This window comes from Rhinatrema bivittatum, chromosome 14, assembly GCF_901001135.1.
Source record: "Rhinatrema bivittatum chromosome 14, aRhiBiv1.1, whole genome shotgun sequence".
NCBI lineage: Eukaryota > Metazoa > Chordata > Amphibia > Gymnophiona > Rhinatrematidae > Rhinatrema > Rhinatrema bivittatum.
The window spans coordinates 64,643,301-64,652,532 of NC_042628.1; the positions used below are offsets into that span (position 1 = coordinate 64,643,301).

Here is a 9,232-nt window from a genome sequence, read left to right on the forward strand (position 1 = left end):
CCTAAAACCCACCCGAACCTATAAAACAAATCCCCCACCCTCCCGAACCCCCCCAAATGTTTTAAATTACCTGGGGTCCAGTGGGACGTTGGGGGGCGCGATCTCCAGCTCTCTCTGGCCACTGCTACGTTAAGAGAAATGGCGCCGGTGGCCCTTTGCCCTTATCATGTGACAGGGCAAAGGTAGCGCCGGCGCCATTTTGGTTCCTGGCTCCCGACGTTACGCGTGCAGGAGATCGCCCCCGGACCCCCACTGGACTTTTGGCAAGTCTTGTGGGGGTCAGGAGGGCCCCCCCAAGCTGGCCAAAAGTCCCTGGGGGTCCAGCGGGGGTCCGGGGGCGATCTCCTGCACAGGCGACGGTCGCCCGTATGACATAGTGAGGGCAAAGGTAGCGCCGGCGCCATTTTGAAGATTGGCAATACGGCTCGCATGCAGGAGGTCGCTCCCGGACCCCCGCTGGACTTTGACAAGTCTTGTGGGGGTCAGGAGGCCCCCCCAAGCTGGCCAAAAGTCCCGGGGGCGATCTCCTGCACGCGTGACGTCGGGAGCCAGGAACCAAAATGGTGCCGGGTGCTACCTTGCCCTGTCACATGATAAGGGCAAAGGGCCTCCGGCGCCATTTCTCTTAACGCAGCCGTGGCCAGAGGGGGCTGGAGATCGCGCCGGGGCCCCCCCCCCCCACTGGACTCCAGGTAATTTAAAACATTTTGGGGGGGTTCGGGAGGGTGGGGGATTTGTTTTAAAGGTTCGGGGTGGGTTTTTAGGGTTTTTTTGGTGTGCCGGTTTTCCCGCGCCCTATTTAATGATACAATACAAATGCCCACGATTTATCATCAGGGGCATTTGTATTGTATCGTGCACTCTAACGATTTTGGACGATTTTAAAATTATCTGACGATAATTTTAATCGTTCAAAAACGATTCACATCCCTAGTTGTTTAAGAGCCTTAAGCTCTACCGTGAACCAGGGTTGTTTTGTGTTAAGTGATTTTATTTCTTTGGAGGCCATGGGGCAGAATTTTGTCCACAATGGCTTTAGTGATCCTGTTTCAGTAGCGGTGGGCTGAGTTGATGTTAGTGAGGTCAGATTCTCAAGATCATTTGTGAGGGAGTGTATTAATTCTTGAGAGCAGGATTTCTTGTAGTGGATGATGTTACTTTGAATTTTGTTAGGGCGGAAAGGAAAGCTTTATTTAAGGTCAACTTGGAGGTTATGAGCAAGTGATCTGACCAGGGGACTGGGGTGCAGATGGAAGTTCAGTAGTGATGAGGTGGGAGTTAGTGAATATTAAATCTAAAGTATGTCCTGCTTTGTGTGTCGGGCTAGATATGATTTGTGTAAAACCCAGAGCTGAGATAGAGGAGAGGGAGATAAGGGAGAGTAGTCACCGTGGATGTTGAAGTCTCCAGTATGATGGCCAGGATGTCTGTGTCCATCTTATCTGCAATAAATTCAATGCTAGGGGAGGCATTATTATTGAGGAGACCAGGGGGACTGTAACAAGGCAGATATGGAGATGTGGGGATTTGAAAAAACCAATTTCGAACTTATGAGGGGCATTAACCATCTGTGGAATTAGTTTCAATTCTTTCCTTCCGGCCAGTAAGAGACCCCCTCCTCTTTTTTTTTTGTCTGGGTAGGGAGTGAATATCATAGAGGTCAGTGGGGAGTTGATTCAGTAATACTATGTCTGTTTGTTTGAGCCATGTTTCCGTGATAGCACAGATGTCTGGCTGGGAGTCAAGTAGAAGGTCATTCAGGACTGGTGTTTTTTTAGTTAGTGATTGGGAGTTGAAGAGAAGAGATAGTGTGGTTAAGCTGAGGAATTGTGTTAGGGGGGAAATCATAATTGGTACTAGAGATCTCTGGTTGGGATGTTGGGGCGAGGGTAGGATTTTTGTTGGAGATGGGACTGGTGGCTGAGCATGGGAATGGGATATGTTATCATGTTGAGGGTAAGGGGAGGGAGTGTGAAATGACGTTCGAGGGGGAGAGGGATAGAAGAGCACTATCTTGGATGCTTGGAAGGAGAAAATAGGGGGAGGTAGGTACTGAGGCATTTAAAGACTGAAGGGTGTGTAATGGATTTTTTTTGGAGAGGAGGAGGGAGAGGGCAATGTCACGCTGGGAAAAGGGAAATACCGGGGTGGTCTTAGCGGAGCAGCAGGGATGTGTGAGAGAAGCAAGTGGAGGGGAGAGGGGGGTCGCACTAAGGGGTGCACCAAGGGGTATGCTCCTTGGTCGCGCTTCTTAGGCGCATGACACAAGGCGCCCGACGCCTAGTTCACGGCCTACTTTTGTTGGCTGGAGGAACGCCTCCCACAACTTAGATCATCCGGCTTCGGGCGGGTCGATGGCATCGAGATGCGGCCTGCTCCAGACCCCGATGGGTCTACCACCGATTGCAGGAGCAAGGGCCGGGGTCGGGACGTCTCGAGAAGGAGACAGAGGTCGCTGAAAAGGAGCGCCGGGACGTTCGCAGCCTACTTTTGTTGGCTGGAGGAACGCCTCCCACAGCTTAGGTCATCCAGATAGGCTGGGCTGAAGGCAGGAGGCGCGGCTTCGGGCGGGTCGACGGCGTCAAGATGTGGCCTGCTCCAGACCCTGATGGGTCTACCGCTGATTGCAGGAGCAAGGGCCGGGGTCGGGACGTCTCGAGGAGGAGGTGGAGGTTGCCGAAAAGGGGCACCGGGACATTCGTGGCCTACTTTTGTTGGCTGGAGGAATGTCTCCCACAGCTTAGGTCATCCAGGTAGGCCGGGCTGAAGGCAGGAGGTGCGGCTTTGGGCGGTCAATGGCGTCGAGATGAGGCCTGCTCCAGACCTCGATGGGTCTACCGCCAATTGCAGAAGCAAGGACCGGGGTCGGGATGTCTCGAGGAGGAGGCAGAGGTCGCCAAAAAGGTAATGCCGTTTGGCCTCTGCAATGCTCCGGCAGTATTTCAGAATATGATGAACAAAATCTTCAGAGATATGCTCTACAGCTGTGCAGTGGTATATCTGGATGACATTCTGCTTTTTTCACAAGACCTTCAGAGCCACCACTGGACGTCGCCAACGTCTTACAACGCTTGAGGGATAACCAGTTGTTACGGGAGTGGACCCTTGAGCCGGTTGAGACTGTAGATGATATACTGTGGGACTCCACAGGAAGCGTCTCAGCTGGGAGGCAGCACTGAAGATACTCCAGAGAAGACTTCACCACTGGAAGTCCGCAGTCCCCCCAGGAGGAGCTCATAGGAACCTGGACCTCTTGGACTTAGGCGGGACCCTATGCGACCAAGGATCTGAGCAGCGGCCGAAGAGGTGGACAATGAGGCCGACTGGGCCCAGGAGGCTGAAAGGATCTTCACCCTCGGAAGCCCGCGGCTCCCCCCGGAAGGAGCCGTGAGAGCCAAGCCGCTGGGACTTAGGAGAATCCTCTGACCAGTGGGTACCGGATACCTGAGGAGGTGGAAGAGGCCGAAGAAGGTGTCCAAGAATAAAGCTGGATCATAGGCCAGAGGTACGAAGCCAAAGCCAGGGGCGGAAGCTGGAATCAGAGTCATAGGACGGAGCTGGGTCGGAAGCCAGAAGTCAGAAGTCAAACCAAAACCAGGGGCGGAAGCTGAAGACGAAGTCAGGAGACGAAGCCAGGTCAGAAGCCAGAAGTCTGAAGAAGTGATCCAAGATCCGGACGCATCAACTAGAAGCTCAGAAGACTGAGAGAACCTCGTTGCAAGGCTGCTGCAGCCTCTGTGCTATACCCAAAATGGCTTTCAAGCCTGCAAGATCCGCCAGGTCCATGGCCTTGCAAACTGTTACGGGAGTGGACCCTTGAGCCGGTTGAGTCTGTAGATGGTATACTGTGGGACCCCACAGGAAGCGTCTCAGCCAGGAGGCGGCACTGAGGATACTCCAGAGAAGTCCGCACTCCCCCCAGGAGAAGCCCATAGGAACCTGGACCTCTTGGACTTAGGAAGGACCCTATGCGACCAAGGATCCAGGCAGTGGCCGAAGAGATGGACAATCCAACAGAAGAAAATAGGATAAAGCATAAATGTTGGCAAGTTAAATGTAAGACATTGATAAGACAGGCTAAGAGAGAATTTGAAAAGAAGTTGGCTGTAGAGGCAAAAATTCACAGTAAAAACTTTAAAAAATATATCCGAAGCAGAAAGCCTGTGAGGGAGTCAGTTGGATCGTTAGATGATAGAGGGGTTAAAGGGGCACTTAGAAAAGATAAGACCATCGTGGAAAGATTAAATGATTTCTTTGCTTCGGTGTTTACTGAAGAGGATGTTGGGGAGGTACCCGTAATGGAGAAGGTTTTCATGGGTAATGATTCAGATGGACTGAATCAAATCATGGTGAACCTAGAAGATGTGGTAGGCCTGATTGACAAACTGAAGAGTAGTAAATCACCTGGACCGGATGGTATACACCCCAGAGTTCTGAAGGAACTAAAAAAAGAAATTTCAGACCTATTAGTAAAAATTTGTAACTTATCATTCAAATCATCCATTGTACCTGAAGACTGGAGGATAGAAAATGTAACCCCAATATTTAAAAAGGGCTCCAGGGGCGATCCGGGAAACTACAGACCAGTTATCCTGGTCTGTAGTGCCAGGAAAAATAGTGGAAAGTGTTCTAAACATCAAAATCACAGAACATATAGAAAGACATGGTTTAATGGAACAAAGTCAGCATGGCTTTACCCAGGGCAAGTCTTGCCTCACAAATCTACTTCACTTTTTTGAAGGAGTTAATAAACATGTGGATCAAGGTGAAACGGTAGTTATAGTATACTTGGATTTTCAGAAGGTGTTTGACAAAGTTCCTCATGAGAGGCATCCAGGAAAAGTAAAAAGTCATGGGATAGGTGGCGATATCCTTTCATGGATTGCAAACTGGCTAAAAGACAGGAAACAGAGAGTAGGATTAAATGGACATTTTTCTCAGTGGAAGGGAGTGGACAGTGGAGTGCCTCAGGGATCTGTATTGGGACCCTTACTTTTCAATATATTTATAAATGATCTGGAAAGAAATACGACGAGTGAGATAATCAAATTTGCAGATGACACAAAATTGTTCAGAGTAGTTAAATCACAAGCAGATTGTGATAAATTGCAGGAAGACCATGTGAGACTGGAAAATTGGGCATCCACATGGCAGATGAAATTTAATGTGGATAAGTGCAAGGTGATGCATATTGGGAAAAATAGCCCAATCTATAATTACACAATGTTGGGTTCCATATTAGGTGCTACAACCCAAGAAAGAGATCTAGGCGTCATAGTGGATAACACATTGAAATCGTCGGTTCAGTGTGCAGCGGCAGTCAAAAAAGCAAACAGAATGTTGGGAATTATTAGAAAGGGAATGGTGAATAAAATGGAAAATGTCATAATGCCTCTGTATCGCTCCATGGTGAGACGGCACCTTGAATACTGTGTACAATTCTGGTCGCCGCATCTCAAAAAAGATATAATTGCGATGGAGAAGGTACAGAGAAGGGCTACCAAAATGATAAGGGGAATGGAACAGCTCCCCTATGAGGAAAGACTAAAGAGATTAGGACTTTTCAGCTGGAGAAGAGACAACTGAGGGGGGATATGATAGAGATGTTTAAAATCATGAGAGGTCTAGAACGGGTAGATGTGAATCAGTTATTTACTCTTTCGGATAATAGAAAGACTAGGGGGCACTCCATGAAGTTAGCATGGGGCACATTTAAAACTAATCGGAGAAAGTTATTTTTTACTCAACGCACAATTAAACTCTGGAATTTGTTGCCAGAGGATGTGGTTAGTGCAGTTAGTATAACTGTGTTTAAAAAAGGATTGGATAAGTTCTTGGAGGAGAAGTCCATTACCTGCTATTAAGTTCACTTAGAGAATAGCCACTGCCATTAGCAATGGTAACATGGAATAGACTTAGTTTTGGGTACTTGCCAGGTTCTTATGACCTGGATTGGCCACTGTTGGAAACAGGATGCTGGGCTTGATGGACCCTTGGTCTGACCCAGTATGGCATTTTCTTATGTTCTTATGTTCTTATGTTCTTATGAGGCTGACTGGGCCCAGGAGGCTGGAAGGATCTTCACCCTCAGAAGCCTGCGGCTCCCCCAGGAGGAGCCCATGAGAGCCCGAGCCGCTGGGACTTAGGAGAATCCTCTGACCAGCTGGTACCGGATACCTGAGAAGGTGGAAGAGGCCGAAGATGATGTCCAAGAATGAAGCCAGGTCAGAAACCAGAGGTACGAAGCCAAAGCCAGGGGTGGAAGCTGGAATCAGAGTCGTAGGACAGAGCCAGGTCGGAAGCCAGAAGTCTGAAGAAGTGATCCAAGATCCGGATGCAGCAACTAGAAGCTCAGAAGACTGAGAGAACCTCGTTGCAAGGCACTGAAGACGTCCAGAAGCAGGGTTTAAATACCCTGATAGCATCTGACGTCATCCGATGCAAGGCTAGGGTTTTCTCACGCTGGCCCCTTTAAAAGTGACTCCTCCTCGCGCGCGTGTGCGTCTAGGGGGCGGGGACAGCCGCAGCGGATCGTCAGCATCTCTCCTGAGGAGGGAGAGATGCGCTGGAGGCCATGCAGGCCCGAGAAGGTCCCGAAACGGCCCAGGCTGTCCCCAAGGTAGGTGGAGGGACCGGGGCACGGCCCGGGACCGCAACACCAGTTATATGCTAAACTGGAGAAATGCTCCTTTCACCAGGAATCTGTTCCCTTTCTGGACTATGTGGTCTCAAGCTAGGGGTTCCAGATGGATCCACAAAAAACTAAGAGTAATCTGGATTGGCCTCAACCCACAGGTCTTAAAGCGCTTCAAAGATTCCTGGGTTTTACTAATTACTACAGGTCGTTCATCCACCATTATTCAACACTGACCACCCCACTCATAGCTATGACTCGAAACGGAGCCAATCCCTCCCAGGGGTCATCTGAAGCCATGATCACCTTCCAAGAACTCAAGAAGGAGTTCCTATGAGAACAGTGCTTACGTCACTCAGATCCCTGATGATCCTTCATTGTCAAGGTAGACGCTTCAGACGTCGGGGTTGTTGAAGTCCTCAGCAAGAATTTCGCCAGTAACTCCTTGCACCCATGTTCATTCTTCTCCCGATGCTTCTCTCCTGTGGAGCGTAATTACAGAATCGGGGACAAGGAATTACTGGCGATTAAATTATAGGGATGTAAATCGGGTATCAGATCATTTTAACGATCGAAATTGTCTGGCAGGAGAAAAAAATTGTGTTTGGCATGATTTTTTAGTTAAAAAAATCGGTTTTTATGATTAGTGCGCACTAACCCCAGACCGCGATGAAGCGAAATTCATGCTCGCGACACAATATCAAAGTGTAACCGAAGGAAAATTGGCACACGCGAATACAGCCAGACAGGTTCCTGAAGTAGCACAGGACACGAAACGTGCACGTCGAACTGAACTCTGGACTGCATTTAAAGTAATTCGGAAGGGTATCACCCTCCGTGAGCTTCACAAGGGAAGTACAATTTTTATTTAAAAAGGAAAAAACGAACAAAAAGTAAAAAATCAGCAATATAAATACATGGGCAAAATTGTGACCAGTGATTAAAGATGATCCCAGATGCGGCTTGAGAGCAGATATGCCAATGAGCTTGCGGGATGGTATGAGAGTCACATGCCTAAGATTATATTTCAGAATCGGTACTACTTATACAAAATGATAAATTCTTTATAGTTATATTACTGACATTTCTATGTTGCATAAAAAATAACTTAGTAGTTCAAGGCAAAACTTAGACATATTGTTTGTAATTAAATTAATCAATTTTATTCTTTTTCCTGTTTATTCCTCTAATTCTCAGGTCGCCATTTGCGACTGCACGAGCGTAGGAGGCTTGAGGAGATCTGCCGTACCCTGTCCCGTCCCTTGCCTGGTAGGTTGTTTTCAGAATACTACACAAGTACACAAATATTCAATTAATTGTAATGGAATTTGTGTTTAATGTTTGTTTATTAAATTATTATTATAACAGTGAATGATTGCCTGTGTCTGATCCCATTCCTGTTTTTTAAATTCTAACTGTTGTTCTCTGAATTTTGAACTGTCTTCTACAGAACCACACAGTGGCAGGGACGAGGCAGGGCTTCCTGGGCCCAGCAGCAGCCATCAGCAGAGGAGGACGGAGCCAACAGCCACAGCCAGTGGGCCAGGTAATATTATTAGATAGAGACCTGACCAACGTGCTGCAAATGCAAATGGGAGGAGGGGGAGGTGAGAGTGAGGGAAGGGGGTATCAGTCAGTGAGAAGGGAGGGAGGCAGTGGGAGAAAGAAGGTGAGTGAGGAAGAAGAAGTGTAGAAGAGTGCCGTGTCCAAAAAAGAACTGAAAACAATTTTTTTAAATGTCACCCGTTATCACGGGCTTAATGGCTTGTATTATGGGCCCCAGGGCCAGTAAGTAAGTAGTAGTGTCTACTGTCTAGTATATCTGTCTGAGGCTGAAAAACAAAATTATTGTTTGTGGTCAGTTATAGAGAGTGGGAAAGCAGTATGTTATGTTATAATTTATATAATATCTAATTATCTAGAATGATATCCCTCCACTCTCCCTCTCTGATGTTGTAGAATATAGACTCATTTTTCTAAAACCCTACAATTTAGTAAACCAAGGGGTCGATTTTATTTTAATATTATACATTTGCTGGCGCGCGTACAATATTTGCTTATTTATTTCACATATATGTATTGTTCTATATCTTATGTTGCATTTTTTTTACATTTCTTTACAGGCCAAGAAGAGAGAGTACTCAGAGTAGCCACCACCACAGCCATCACCACCAGTGGCAGTGACACAGCCACCACCACCACCACCGCACCCAGCACCAGCACCACTGCTGTTTTCCTCCCTGCGGGATCTCCTCCAAGCTGTGTTTGCACTGCACATGCGCAGTTTACCATGCTGAAGGAGATCCTGCAGGGAGTAAACAGCCTCAGGGCTGATTTTGTTACGCATTCCAAGGATGTGGAGAGGAGGCTGTCAGCCATGGAGGAGGCCATTCAGGAGCTGAGGGCACAGGTGAGGAGGAGATGCCAGTGCCCTCTGCTCCAGAGCAGGATCCTCCTCCTGGGTTGCCATCCTCCTCTCCACATCCTTGAGGAATGCATATCAAAATTAGCCCTGAGTGGGGTGCTGCTGCTGCTAAAGCTGCAGTTTTTTATTTTATTATTTTGTTGTTTTAAAAAATTTTATTTTTATAACAATAT

The 9,232-nt window shown here is 47.8% G+C and overlaps 1 long non-coding RNA gene across 1 annotated transcript; it reads left to right on the forward strand.

The window, feature by feature from the left end:
- Nucleotides 1–7,747: 7,747 nt before the first annotated feature.
- LOC115075570 lies at nucleotides 7,748–9,031 on the forward strand. The gene is made up of 3 exons (XR_003852561.1): nucleotides 7,748–7,903; nucleotides 8,085–8,180; nucleotides 8,758–9,031. It is a non-coding gene; the product is annotated as an uncharacterized LOC115075570 (long non-coding RNA).
- The last annotated feature ends 201 nt before the right edge of the window (nucleotides 9,032–9,232 follow it).